Source organism: Diorhabda carinulata, chromosome 11 (genome assembly GCF_026250575.1).
Source record: "Diorhabda carinulata isolate Delta chromosome 11, icDioCari1.1, whole genome shotgun sequence".
NCBI lineage: Eukaryota > Metazoa > Arthropoda > Insecta > Coleoptera > Chrysomelidae > Diorhabda > Diorhabda carinulata.
In genome coordinates, this window is record NC_079470.1 from 10,860,512 (window position 1) to 10,875,989 (window position 15,478).

Below are 15,478 nucleotides of genomic sequence, written 5' to 3' on the forward strand. Positions count from 1 at the left end.
GTCCATACAGTGTGTTTGATGGAATAAATAACTCTACACGATTGAAGGCCAGGGGCGGATCAAGCCCAATAGTTTACAATCCGTAACTTTTACAGGAACGATCTAAAAATAGGAAAAATGAATTTTTCAATCGATTTGGTAACAAAAAGGTACTCTTTGTTTAACTCGATAAAATTTATGGTTTAAAAGATAGGTAGATTTTTAGATCGTTGTACATACCAAGGAAACCGTTCGCCATACAGAAACATTCTGAAGAAAATGATCATAAATTGTGTGATGTTCGCTCATAAACTGTGTCTTCTTCTTCAATTTCACATATTTTTCTTGCAGCCACGGCTGCTTTAAATTTTAATTTCCAATTATGTGTTAACAATACACGGATTTCATATTTAGCGCACTCCATACTATTTATTATAAAATCATACTGCGTCGTCAATAAACAAAGAGATAATGATTAAAAGGAAGTGAACCTAACAAGTTAAAAGTGAGGCGCAGGGATTTTCACATATGAGAACTGATATTAAAATACAAACAGGCAAAAAGATTATCATTTTTAATTAGATACACCCTATATAGTGGATGAAATATTACAATCCAATACTTCTCGTTCTTATGCGTCACCCGTGCAGCCTTCAAATTATGTTTTTTAGTTTTTTGTTTATGTAAACAAGACCGATTTACCTCAGTTGATGGATTTAGTGCCACTTAAGCGTTTTGACACATCTGGTATCACGGTGTGTATCATCTCGTTGGATTTTTTTTTATATTTTTCACTTCGGAATGCCTTGCAGGTTGCCTTCGCTTTTTAATATACTGCTAGGAATTTTTATTGAGTCGTTCCTTTTTGAATGTTCGACTCGGGTGGCTTTGATATGTGAATGAAAAATTATTATTTATGTTAATGCACAGAGAAAAATTATTATTTAGAATGATAGGATGATGATCGTGTTCATATTATTGTTTTTATTGTGATGGTTTCTAAGTAAGAACAATAAACAATGGGTAACCCGATCGTGTTAGATTAATCGCTTGGGCGGTTATTCAACAGTTATTCTAAATAAAGCAAACGATGATGATATGTTCGATTTATAAAAAGAAAAAACGTAATATTTTCATCATAAGTTACTTATTTGTGCCTTACGCATCGGACAATTTGGTTCAATTCGTATTCCTGCTTTCTGATTTCTTAAACTCAATCGAGTTGAGATCGGGCGACTGTGACGGCTAATCATGATTGTCAGTACATTCTTTCTTTCTAATTTTTTTAAACATCCTTCGTACAGCTTTGAGGAATACTTGGGATCATTGTTATGCTGAAAAATAAATTTTTTGCCGATTAGACGCTGGCCAAAACATACTAAATTTTCCTTTAATATTTTTTACAGCCTTACATTACACATATAACTTCCGTTTTTAATTCCTCAACCTCAAAAACTAATCTTCTAGATTTTGACTCATCACAAAAAGTTGTATTGGTTTAAAAAGTATACATCACAGTACGTTCTTGCGTCTTACAGAGCTAAATGGAACTAAACTTCAATCATAAACGCCGAAAAGATTATTCATAGTTGAATAACAATAATTAAATCAGCAAGTACTTGCAATTTTCAACTTATCGCACTCACCGCCAAATTAATAACATGCCCTTGTATAATATAAATAAATAACAGACACTATTATTTTTGGTTTGTTTAGCCGTTTCGACTTTGACAATATGAAAGATAAAGTTGTATTAGTTTGAGATTTAAAGAGTGGATTATGGGGTGTGCAAAAACTTTGGATCGGTAGTGTATATTTAAGTAGTTTTTCAAAAAAAAAAATCGTAAAAAATTCACATAACAAACTATTTGGTTAGTTCATTTGATGGTTATTCATTATTTTTTTCATAACAACGAACGTGTACAAATATGACTGTCATGATTTTCATTTAACGCTCTTATAAATCTATCTTTATTTTAGATTAATTTATTTCACATTAGAGACAATTTCCACCTCTAAATAGATTTATTTGTCAACATGTATCTTTGTTTAACATTTCAAAAAATGGTAAAATTAATTTCGGTTTATTCTTACAGAAAACAAATGTCCTCGTTACTTTGCCGTCATAAATTCGTCTTCTCAAAATTTATTTTTTCTGCTTTGCGTCAAATTAAGCAACTATAAATAGTATAGGATATAATTTTGGATTAATTTGTTGCCAGTTTAGAAATATGACACAACAGTTAGTAATATGTTGAAGGCAAAAATTCTTGTGGCAGAGATTGATGATTGTAAGGACAGATGGTGTAAATGAATTTACATAAAATTTTAATAACATTAATCTTAAATGGAAAAAAAAAACTACTAGAAAATAATACAGAAAAGGATAAATAAAATACTATAATGATAACCAGACAATAACATCAAAAACTTTTATATTTAAGTCAGACAGTTGTTCCCGTCAATCCTTAAATAGACAAGCTATGGAGAGGTACATAAATTAGGGTTGACACTGGGGGGAGGACTATAAACCTTTTTTGCGTTGTAATGGTTATACAGTTCAGGTGTACTTACTAAATAACGACAGATTACATTGCTAGTAAGTAATTGAAAGATAATTTTTTTATAAAATATGAATATTGTAACATTTTCTATGAAAGAAACTTCTTTTAGATAGAAAGAGAATAATCTGTGTATGAAAAGTGTTCGTCGAAATTATTAGAGAGCAAATACGAAAAAAAATCTCATAATAATTCTTTTAGGTTATAATTTTTTAATTCGGTATACTACAATTCATCTGCAATTGCTTCATACATACCATACACTTTTTCTACAGCTAATCTGCAAGGTATTTGAACTATTATTTATTCTACGGACTTCTACGAACTAGATTGATAACAAGAAGTTTGATCTTCATTTTAATTCGAATCTAGTTGGGTTTGAATACGTTCTGCTAGATATTTAATGACTTTTTTCCAGTTTATCTTGTATTTTCTTCTATTATCATCATCATTATGCTGTAGAGTTATTTAGTAGCTAGTAAAAGTATACACTTAAACTGAACTGGATGAACGGTTTATGTCACTCAGTGTACCGTTTACAAAAGTTTCATTTTCACTAGAAATAACTTAAGAAGGCCCATTCAAGGTTAGAGAAGGCTATAGACTGATACACAAGTTTGTCATTAACAAAAAAATTATTTATAAATCTTTATAACTTGCAGCAAATGACCAGGACCCTGGAGTGGCAAACAATGGGGAGGAACGTGGTTCACCGATGTTTCGAAAGAAAAAAGATGGTACATTACAGACATTCGAGAAGGGCATGGCTTGCCATTTGTACCAATTATTTCAGGCTTATCCATTGTAATGCCACAACAATTATATAGACTGCAAAAGTGTTGAAGTATATTGAGAATCTCTAATTATTTTAATCACGCTTAACCTATTTAGTGATCAACAACCGGCAAAATGTATATGATTAAATTATCCTCAGTAGTATTTGACAGATCTTTAATATTTGTAATATTAATGCACGACCTCTCACAGTTAATGCATAGATTGGTACTTTCGAGGATTGATTTTGCGTTGGTGTTGAGGCATTTGCATGACACTAGACGCAGCAGCTCGGAAGCAGCATTGGCTTGAAGACAGGCAATTTGAAACTCGTTTCCAATCCAATATTCGACATTTTTCCCAATCCTCTGCCATTACTGCGTCTGGTGATACACCCTCGAACTGTGTTGTGTAGCTGCTGCTGCTGCTGATGGTCATAGTGCAGCTATTTCGATGAAGTCTTGAAAGCTGCATTCTTATAATTAATCTACTTTCTCTGTACCCGTATTTGTTGATCAGGAATCTTTCTTTTCTTTTTGGTTAAGCCTCAGGGCTTCTGAACACATTTAGAAGATCGGAAATAGGTGGTTTCTGGTAAGAGCTTCCAAATAGTTCAAGTTTCAAGAAGAATACGTTTTCTTGTTAGCAAAGACCCGCGAGGATGATCAATTGGTCGATGTTATCACCAACCACCGACACAGTAAATTTATTTTATGAAATTTTCAATACTTATATCGCTCTAGTGGCGAAACGGTTGAGCTATAAAAAAATTTTGTATGGAATGGGCTTGTCAAAAAACGCTTACGTTTTGAGGTATAGTCTAAAAACTGTGAAAATTGTCAGAATTTGGTGAAAAACTGCTAAAAAACAAAGCTTCGAGTCAAATTTTTGGCCTCAAATTTCAAATTCATGTTCAGAAAGATTAATGGTGCGAAATTCAGAACTACCTAGGTCAAAACAAAGTGAAGGTTAAGTCAGCTACATCTGGAATACACTGATGAGGCGTTGCTTGTAGTACATCGCATTTGACTGCAGTTGTTTTCAGTGAACCTTGCTTCTTCCTTCTTGAAAACACCTCCAGTAAATAAACTCTTCAGTTTCACTTCCAAATTGGTAACGGTGATCATCTAATATAGTCTTTATACCTTCAAATGTGCGCTCGATGCAACTATTAGATGTTAAATGGGTTGTCGAATGAAGCATTGATCATAACTTTGAATTGCGAACCTCACTTTGTATTAAAACAACTTCTATTTGTAAAAATGAATTGAATTTATAGATTTAACTGAATGTCAACTTTACGTGTCAACTTTTGACGGTAGTTGAAATAATTTATATCGACTTATCGAGTTCAGTTGATTACGTCCATCAGTATCTGAGCTTAATAAACCTTTAGCCATCCTCTAATTAATACTTTGATTTATGGTACGTGGAAAATTTCACTGGCATGTTTCGTGAATATGATTTATGTCCTCTGATCGCTTTAAACGTCCACCTCGAACTTTCTCAGTTAGTAATTATAAACGTATTTAAAATATTATGTTGTCTATTTACAGAAATATGTTCTACTCTATATAATTACCCCTTCCAACAAAATCAAAAGGAAATTGAGATTAATTATAGGAGAGTGTATAGTTGGAACCAAATCCTGTCTTATTAAACTTTATATTTGTCCCAGAAAACAGTCATAATTATGTACCTATGAGTTGAACGTTATGTACATATAATTTTTAAAGCAACATTATACGCGGTTAGAATTTTTTAAACATATTATGGTAGTTAATTTCTGTAAATTAAAAAGGCTTGTCACAGTCTTGCACTTTCACTTTTGTTTATCGTTTAACATATACACTTGATTCAAATCAAACCAATGTGCCTCTTTCCAATATCTTCAATTATAATTTGGTTAATTTTTATTTGATGATGTCCATTTTGGTTGTTTTATTTGGTTAATATTGTAATATACTTACTAAATACACCAAAGGTCGAAAGTTTTTGCTCACCCTATAATCATTAAATTCAGATTTGTAAGTGGGTAAAACCAAAGAACTAACAGTTGAAACTGGCGCATTAAGAAGCGTGAAATGAAAAGACTTTTAGTTATCCTGAAGTTTAAAATTAACAGTAGTTGGAGAAAATTTGTTGTCAAATTTTTACATTTTCATTTTTCAATTGCATTTTCGACATTATATTCATTTCCTAGTTATATTTATTTCACGCATAATATATTATTGGATATATTACGAATTGAAATTCTCTTTGGGATACGTTTCTAATCACCTCAGGATATGGTACTGTTTTATTTTAAATCCAATTTGGAATTCTGATTGCACTGCCCTCATGTTATTACAACTTGACCGGAGATTGTTTGTGACAGAACCTTAATTAGATTGAAAATACACACGAACAAACTTGTGGATATCATCGAAATCGTATCGAATTTTCAATTAAAATAACACCATATTAAAATGTTAGAAATGTATTTTAAACAGAATAATTCTTGTCATAGTACAATATTGGTGTTGGAGGAATCAAACTCCTAACCAAATTAGAATGTCAGGTAATGAGTATTTTCAACGTACAATTTCAAGCCAAGGCAAATTTCATAATTTTATTTAATCGCATTAGATCATTAAAAATACTAATTTTGATACAAAGTTATCACTGAAAGGTATAGAAAATTTAGCTAAAAAAAAACTTTCAATTCTTAGTTGATTTATGTAAAAAACATCTTACGGGGGAGTTATTTCGTAGCTGGTTGTTACATACCTCAAAATTAGATTCGAAATTGTGTCGAGAGATTGCAGATTCACTCACCATCAAAAAACAAAGCAAAGTGAAAAGAGAACGTTAAAAATAACCATTAAATTTGTAAAAAATATTGAAAACAAAAAAGATTTTTACCTAACTTATTCTATTCTAGATATAATTAGGTTCACATCTGTTTAAGCGGCTATCATTTGTTAAATTCGTAAATAATTTCTTGGGTTGTCGTTGTTTTTTGTTTGTAACCGTAATTTTCCTTTAAGGGGGTGGTACAATAGACTGTAGGTGGGCGTGTTGGGAGCCAGGAAATGTAATTATAGGCATATGTTTTCGTTATGTGTTTTTTTCCAAAATTTGGGTAATTTTAAAGACAGACTTTTCGAACCTTCCCGGCTACTGCGTATACATTTTTTGCCTGGAGCATCAGCCTGTTGCTCCAAATTTGTGGATCAGATTTAAACACATAGAGAGTGTTTTATAAATTATGTCGGTGTCCAATTATAACTTTGTTTATTAAATAATCATACAAAAAGAAAGCCTTGATCGAACTATAGCCCATCGTTTTAACCGAACGCCGAGCTTTAAGACTTCGGTAAAATCATTTTTTGGGCTTAGATGCAAAACATTGTCCCACTGCATATTCGACATCTCCTTTGGATTCAAATTTTTTCTCACGCAAGAATTTCTTCATGGGTCTGATTAAAACTTAATCTGACGGTGCAAGGTCCGGCGTAATGCTCGATGTGGTAGGTGTTCAATACCACCAAATTATTCGATCTTGTTCCGCGTAATTTTCTTACATTCGTATCCGCTGTCCACTATCCAGACTAGAATTTTCTCTTCATTTCATTGAAACATCATAATGACTTCATCAGATTAAAACAAGGTTAGATTAGGCCTTATAAGGGCGAAGCGGACGAGGTCCACGTTAGGAGCGTATCAGGATAATCCTATTTGAAATGAATTAAGTTTAGATCAAATCTGATCCTGTCCATATAAGGAACCTCTCGGGACCACCTTATTGGTAAGAAAAATATTTCTTATTAGGTTATCCCGACGAGGTGCACACTAGGTTCGAATTAGGTTGATCCTCTTGCAAATTAATTATTTTTCATAAGGTATTCCTGATCATATCCATACAAGGAATCTCCCAGGTTTACCTTACTGAAAAAATGATATTTTTTACCGAAGGTATTCCTGAATATTTGAACTATCAAATTATTTTGAACCATAAAATTGAATTTTCCTATGGATTTGAATAGAATAATACTTTTATTATTGCCTTTTTTGCTGAATTGAATATCAAAATAAAGTGTAAACTACTCTATGAGAGTCAGTTAGGCAATAATATAAAGAGTTGATATCATCTAAACCAGATCTCAATCTTTGCGTGAATAGAAATTCCTAAATGTAGTTACACGATAATATATAATATATCGCTTTTATTTCATCAGTGTTTATATTAGAAGCGTTCGGATCTAACGAACGTTCTCTCTCATTGGTTCACATCCGGTTGCATGACATTACTTCTGTCAAATGTTGTCGAGTTGTTAATAATTTTCCTATTTATTTGAAAGTGAAAGTTTTGTTAGAAATGTATTGTGTTCACCAGTTTTTTCTATCAAACAATAGAAAACGAAGTAAACTAAACATTTATAATTCCACTAGACTTTCCGCTTGAATCGACTAATAGATATAGTGACCAATTCAACACTGTTTACATAAAACGTTGGCTAAAGTCACAAACCTCGTAACTCCATAGCCCCAAATTTTACAGTAGATATAAAAAACGATGAAATAAGTTGATTAAAGACTTGACTGAAGATTTTTTTCAATAAAATCAGTTGCCAAATATCGATTTTCAAAAAAATAATTGAAGAAAAACAGTCCAAGTAAATTAACGGGGCGTGCGGTTAGCTTTAAACTGACGGTCTGGAGGTTTCTATTTAAAATTTTAAATTGTGATGGATTTTTTTGGACCTTTTAAGAGTTTTTCTGTTAGATAGGCTCAGAAATCATCTATCTACTTACTTAATCTTGATGACTTGATGATTTTCTTTTTGGCTAGAAACTATCTATCTAATGGTATCAAAATATTGATAAAGGATAAAAAAGGAGTTACGTGGTCTGTAAGTTAAGCCGAAGATATATAAATTGTAACCACTTCACTTTAATTCCGTGCCTTAACTACATTGGTTCTACTGGAAGATTGGTTAAAATAGTGATTTTTGATAACGCCTCAATTTGGTGGCTAGTTAGACTTCATGATTAACACAGGTATCATTTAATAATAATTATACAACCTCTAATTCACACTATAAGCAAGAACTTGGAAAAAATCTTATGAAACTGGAATGTTTTGATGGAACGAAGACATAAAGATGGTTTCGGGATAATATGAAAAATCGACGTATGTATCACGGCCTACTCATAAGGAGCAATCCTTAAGTAGGTCTTTAATCCAACCAACTCGTTTAATCCAATTGACAGCCTATTTTTTCTACAATATAATCTAAATCCTAAGTTCTTTCTTCGAAATATTACTGCTTTCAGGAGACCTCCTGCTGATACATTTCCACAACAATTTCTCAATTAATATCAAGATGAGTTCTAAATAAAAAAAATTGCGTAGACCCCTGTTGAGTCCACGGTCTACCCCTAGGGGTTCTCCTGGACCACTGATCTAAATAATTTGAAAAATATCAACGCAAATATAAACCACAAAGCTATATGATTTTAAAATATTGTTTTTTATTAACAACGGGTCGCATTTGATTTTGAAGACTATAATTTTCCAATTAAACGATCGTTATTACCTAACGGAAAATAAATACACTCGCCAGTTTCAGATACGATTGAATGTAACGATAATAAACATTGTTTGGTTGTTTGTTATTCTTTGAATATTCCTTTCGATTCCAACAATCAGCGCCCATTCAATTCCGACAGCAGAAACTATTCAAACCACTTTAATGACAACAATGGTTTGAAGATTCCCAGCCCCTCACGAAAATTAATTTGACAATTAACCCAATAACAAAACGAAACCATTAAAATTATGACTAGGCATCTTGTTGAAACACATAATGGGAGATAGAGCGACGACTCGTTTACCAGAGACGGCGGATATATCAACAATTTAAGAGGTGACCTCTATCTGTTATTGATCAAACTAGAAGCTGTCAATACTAAAGATTGCAGATGAGCGATTACAAACACTCAAATTTCAAAAGAAATCGAGTAGGATAAAGCAATATTTATGTGTTTTTTCAGTTTAACCCAACGTTGATAATCACTATTAAGAAGGTTCCTCGGTCCTTAGGTAAATGTGAAAATTGTCTTGGATCTCGTATAGTTTTCAAGAAGCTTCTTGGCACTTCTTCGTTAAGGTTCATAGTTGATATTCAAGACCGTACAAAAGCACCAGTCAAACATCCCTGAATCGTTCTCAATCTTTAATCGAAATGAAAATAGTCGCTAGAAAGAAATATTTTGTGTTTCATGCTATTCTACGTTCATTATTCACATCTGGATCAAGCTGGTCTGATTTCATAGAACGCACACTTTTGATTGATGTTCCATCCAGTCAAAGTACTGAATCCATGTTGATTACGACTAGAAACTAAGACAGAAGACTTTTTTCCTCATAAACCACTTTCAAAATACTTTTTATTAGTTTTAGTCGATATATTTATACCATATTACTAACACTTCTGTTGTAAAGCTTCCCGTGGACTCATGGGGGTGCCCAATTGACTTGGGCATAAAATTCAACCTTGTTTAACTGTGTGTATTGTATTCTATATGAACTCTTGATGACACGTATCTTTGTCTTCAATGCTTTTGCTCCAGATTCCTCGAAATCCACGAATCATATGAAGACATCCTTCGTTTCTACGTACGTCACCTTTGGAATGACACATTTATTGCAAAAAGGTCTCTATAGCACCGAGTGCATATCTGGGTCTCTTCAAGATCTTCTCATGACTGGTAGTACTATAGAATAACTACGTATGCACCAAACACCAGGAACCGATTGCTGTTACCATGATTACCGGATACTGTGATTCTCAATACCGTAAATAAATCAGTATAGCCGTGGCATTCATTCGCATTGGATTTTTTTTGTTATCAGAAGTGCAATAGTAAATAAAATTGTTATGAAATTTGATATAAAAGCATAAATGATACATAATTTATTGAACGAAGTATATGTTTTAACAGTTTCCAATATTGCCGAGAATAAATTCGCCTTCCACATCAAAAACCAATGACAATATGAAAAAAATCATTAATAAAATTTGATCAGAACCTCAGTTAAATATTCCTACAAATGTTGAAACTACAGGAAGTTTAGCATTCTAGTACCAGACCATCTACCTTCTTCTCTGCATCTGACATCTCGCGATTTTTATTTGTTTCATAAGAGGTAACTGAATAAGAAGAAAAAAGTTCATAGAAGAGGAATTGTCGAACAAGGGGTGTTGTGAAAGGGGTCTAAGTAAAAATATGTGAATTTAAGACATCGTGAGTCTCGTGATTTAATACCAACATCTTGTAAACGATCAGTGTTAACCAATTAAACAATTTGGTTTTCATCGCTGCTTTTTTAACATTTTGGCTTTCGTTTCTGCTTTTTGAACTATGCTATCGCAATTTTCGAGAATCAACGTTTAAATAGGAGCGCCGAGCCCGAATTTTACCTACGTACTTCACGCTCAGAATTAGTTAAGGGCTCAATATTTTACAATGCAAAAAATGCACAATCACTTGCCAATTGAAATCAAATCGATATCACCTTGGCCGCATTCCGCAATAATTTGAAGGCATATTTGCTGGAAAGTGCCTTCTACTCTGTAAACAACTTCTAATAATAATATTTAATTCCGGACATGCTGCATACTGGTTTAATTTTTGCTATGGACATATATATACTAATTATTACCTAAAATTTTGTTACTCATTGTGGTTTTCGTCTGTATATTTTATAATTTTATTTTGTTTGTTTTATTTTATGTTTGTTTTCAGTTTTTCCAAGCTTTTGACTATATAGTAGCTACACAAAGGATTTCAAAATCTGATGTATTTCATTAAAGTTTGAGCTGTTTCAAGAGTTAAAATAATTTTCCTGTTGACGATGCAGACAGGCTTAAATGTCACATTTGCATAGATATTTTCATTCGTATGAAAATTTATTGGCAATTTGTGTTTGTCAACTTTTATTCTTTTATCTTGTTTAACAAAAAATTTTGCTGTTTACGTTTTAGTACGTCTATGAAACTCTTCAACCTATTCACATTTCAGCTAACAATTAAACCGTCGACTTAACAAAATAGTGCATTTCTGCGCTATCACTGTGTTTACGTTAGTAATTGTGAGATAGAGGTCACAATTAAATTATGAGATAGAGGGGACAGTTGAACAATAGCCCAAGAAGAGGCAATCTCATAAATTATATATACGAGGACCACTCTGTATATTTTTAAATACCATGAAACTATAGGAGAACTACACTTTGTGTGTGTGTGTGTGTGTGTGTGTATTACGAGTGTTTATAAACAAAAATTTAACCTTCTTATTTAATAGAATCACATATTAATTACATAATTATACTTTTCACTGGCCTTTTCATTGAGACCGTTTGTTTCGCTATAATTATTGTTACGCAATAGACAGATAAATTTTGACTAGAAAATAATGTAATAGTCGTTTAACATCCATCCTATTCGCATGATTTGACTATTTGTGATATCTGGTTATTCTTTAACATATTTAAGAAACCAAAAACCAAAAGATTACTTGCTTCGGGCTTTTAAATTTTGAAGGCTTAGGTTACAAAATAACAGCATTCCTATGAACCACGACGAATATTGAATTACATCTCGTGAGTTGTACGGGGAATTCTAAAATATCTATTGGATAAAATGTCTAACGTTTGATTCATATATTAGTCCAATTAGGAAACATTAACATTAGACAGATAAATTTTGACTAGAAAATAATGTAATAGTCGTTGAACATCCATCCTATTCGCATGATTTGATCATTCGTGATTTCGAGTTATTCTTCAACATATTTAAGAAACCAAAAACCAAAAGATTACTTGCTTCGGGCTTTTAAATTTTGAAGGCTTAGGTTACAAAATAACAGCGTTCCTATAAACCACGACGAATATTGAATTACATCTCGTGAGTTGTACGGGGAATTCTAAAATATCTATTGGATAAAATGTCTAACGTTTGATTCATATATTAGTCCAATTAGGAAACATTAACATTAGACAGATAAATTTTGACTAGAAAATAATGTAATAGTCGTTGAACATCCATCCTATTCGCATGATTTGATCATTTGTGATTTCGAGTTATTCTTCAACATATTTAAGAAACCAAAAACCAAAAGATTACTTGCTTCGGGCTTTTAAATTTTGAAGGCTTAGGTTACAAAATAACAGCGTTCCTATAAACCACGACGAATATTGAATTACATCTCGTGAGTTGTACGGGGAATTCTAAAATATCTATTGGATAAAATGTCTAACGTTTGATTCATATATTAGTCCAATTAGGAAACATTACACAGTAGACAGATGAATTTTGACTAGAAAATAATGTAATAGTCGTTGGACATCCATCCTATTCGCATGATTTGATCATTTGTGATTTCTGGTTATTATTTAACATTAAAGAAACATATATGTGTTTGAAATTTTACTATTCATCAAGTTTTTTAAAGCCTTCCAAAAGATTACTTGTTTCAGGAAAGGGGTTTACTATTATCTATGAATGGTAAATATAAGGGTAAAAAATAACAGCGTTCTTATAAACCACGACGAACATTGAATTACATTTCGTGAATTGTACTGGAAATTCTAAAATATCTATTGGATAAACAGCCAAAATAGGAAACAAATTTTTGTTTCACTCCGGAAATATACTATTATTAGCCTGAGAAAAAAGAGTTGAAGACTTGAAAATTAATAGGCAAATCTGATTATAGACGATAATTTAATGTCAAAACAAAACCGCAACCAGCTGGCATCTGCTCAATTAACGCTCCCAATTAGACCAGTGCGCCTTTCAGCCTACAATTACAATTTAATTGGATCTTAATTAGGGAAGGAAGATTTCGCGGATATAAGAATAATGAAGTTAGTTTGGGAGTCTCGTTTCTCTATTTCACTAGTTGACAAGAGAATAAATGTCAGTAATGTCAGTTAATATGGTAAATTATGTTCTTCGTAACGACACGACACGACGGAATATAATGTCTGATTTTTGGTTTATTTTTAGTTTCTTATTTTAAGGGTATTCGTCGAAAATAGTCGGCATCCTCCTTCTCATTTCTATCATTAGATTTTATATTTTTCTGCATGCCAATATTAAACTTCGACAGACTGTCTCTACTTATTGTACGGTCTAGTAAGCGTAAAAATATTACTTGGATCGAAATAATACGAGAAATCAACCCTTTCATTCCGTGGAAATGAAATCCTTCAAAGGAACAGGCATTCTATCGGGGACAATGGTGCTTCATTCGATAATTGAACAAAGATGAAATTGTCAATAAGGATTTTCTTATTATCAGTGACGTGCTCGCACTTTATCTAGTAGAAACCGCTAGTCAAATTCTAACTTTACATTTCGGAGTTACAAAATACTTTATTGAATAAAAAACGGGTTATATTAATAGGAAAAAGCTTAGGAGGCATGCTTAGGAACGATTTATCTTTGATGTTGATGTGATTTTTTCTCTGCTACGCTTTCCAGTACTATGTAGAGAGCTAGGAGATAAGTGGCTATTTGTATGATGCTGAATGTCTACGTAAAATAGTTGGAATGTAATATTTGCCATGAAAACGCTATGGGCAAGCTTAGTACTTATCAAAAGTTCACTCGCATTTAAAGCTCGTCAAATTTAATCCAAGGTTTCCGTCGAAATGTGACAGTAGATTTAACTTGGGTATACATACGTTATACCAAAATTCAGTCGAAATTATGACTTTATTCCCTCAGCATTTCGGGATTCCTATATATAAATATATTTACAGCACTGTAGTCTTTTAGGCCCATTACTTATTTGTCTTCAATCATCGGTCTCTCGTCTACTTCTTTAATATTTTTCAGCACTGCATCCAACTGATTTATTTGACGTTTGTCTTCTTTTTTATCTCCTTCTCCATCTTCATTGACCATTTTGTATATCTATCTAACCACCTCATCATTTGTAATTGTTACTGATGAGCATTTATGATAATTATTTGACTTATGGTTAGTTCTTCTTCTCCAAAGTCATTTATTTATTTCAGTATCTTCGTACTCTTCTGCTTCAATCAACATGCATCTTTTTCTACCGACCACATTCTAGTTTAGCACCATCACTTTTTTTTCTCTCAGTTTATTCGTAGGGTCCTCTTCTAGTAATGGTGATTTTCCGAAATGTTTTGATGCTGTTTTTAGGAAGAAACAACTACTTTTGTTCAATCACGATTTATAGCCTCTGGTCTGAAAAAATTTACTCGAGTTAAAAGAAGATTATACTTGCAGATGAAATATTTTTCGTTACAGTCAATTTAAAATCAATTATGTAGAGACAATTTTTATTAAAATAAAAGATTTTTGCTTTTATTTGCCGGAAATTGTGCTACGTTCATGTTCTACGTACTTCAATGCCTATCGCTGTTTCACAACTCGCACAAATAAAATAGAAAAATTACCGACTGTCAATCTGTGATCATACGTAGAAGAAAAACCGTCATCGCCCATCTTTCTGGTCGATTCGAGCTAATTAAAACGACTTAGTTTATTTTGATAGTAGAAATGTGGTAAAGGGATATAGCGTTGGAGTCTTTGATGTGGGTAAGGAGTGTCCTTTTCAACGTGTGCGGCGAATCGTACAGATAACAATATTAATAAAGGAAATAAGAAGATGACATCGAAATAGAATTAGATATTGCGACCTGTACAAATAATACATCAATCTTTATCGATTTTACAAAATTTGAGCAATACAATTTGTATAAAGCGGGAAGAAACAGCTTAGCGAACGACTTTTCCGTGAAAATATTGGTATCAAGAAAGTAACCAGAAGAAATTATTCAAGTTAATGAAGCCGAAACTGTAGATATGCTATAACATTCTGAATCTTCTTGCGAGATTTATCAGTACTGCTTCGTTATACAAGTCGACGTAAGCTTCTAGTAGCATGTAAGCGTCTGCCATAATGTCTTTTTATGCTTTTGCTCTATTTCGAAAGCATTCAACAAACAAACATTATCATAATTGAATCCAGCATTTTAGATAAATATTCTTCTTCTTCGTGGTAACTATTATCATCCCCAATATGGGTTATTATCAAACGACTACCTTTTCCAGTTAAATCCAGTTAAATTATTGAAT

At 32.4% G+C, this 15,478-nt stretch overlaps 1 protein-coding gene across 5 annotated transcripts in view; it reads left to right on the plus strand.

The window, feature by feature from the left end:
• Positions 1-15,478, plus strand: part of LOC130899487 (protein slit) — a 531,917-nt gene that overhangs the window by 37,018 nt on the left and 479,421 nt on the right. The gene's annotated exons all lie outside the window — the stretch shown is intronic.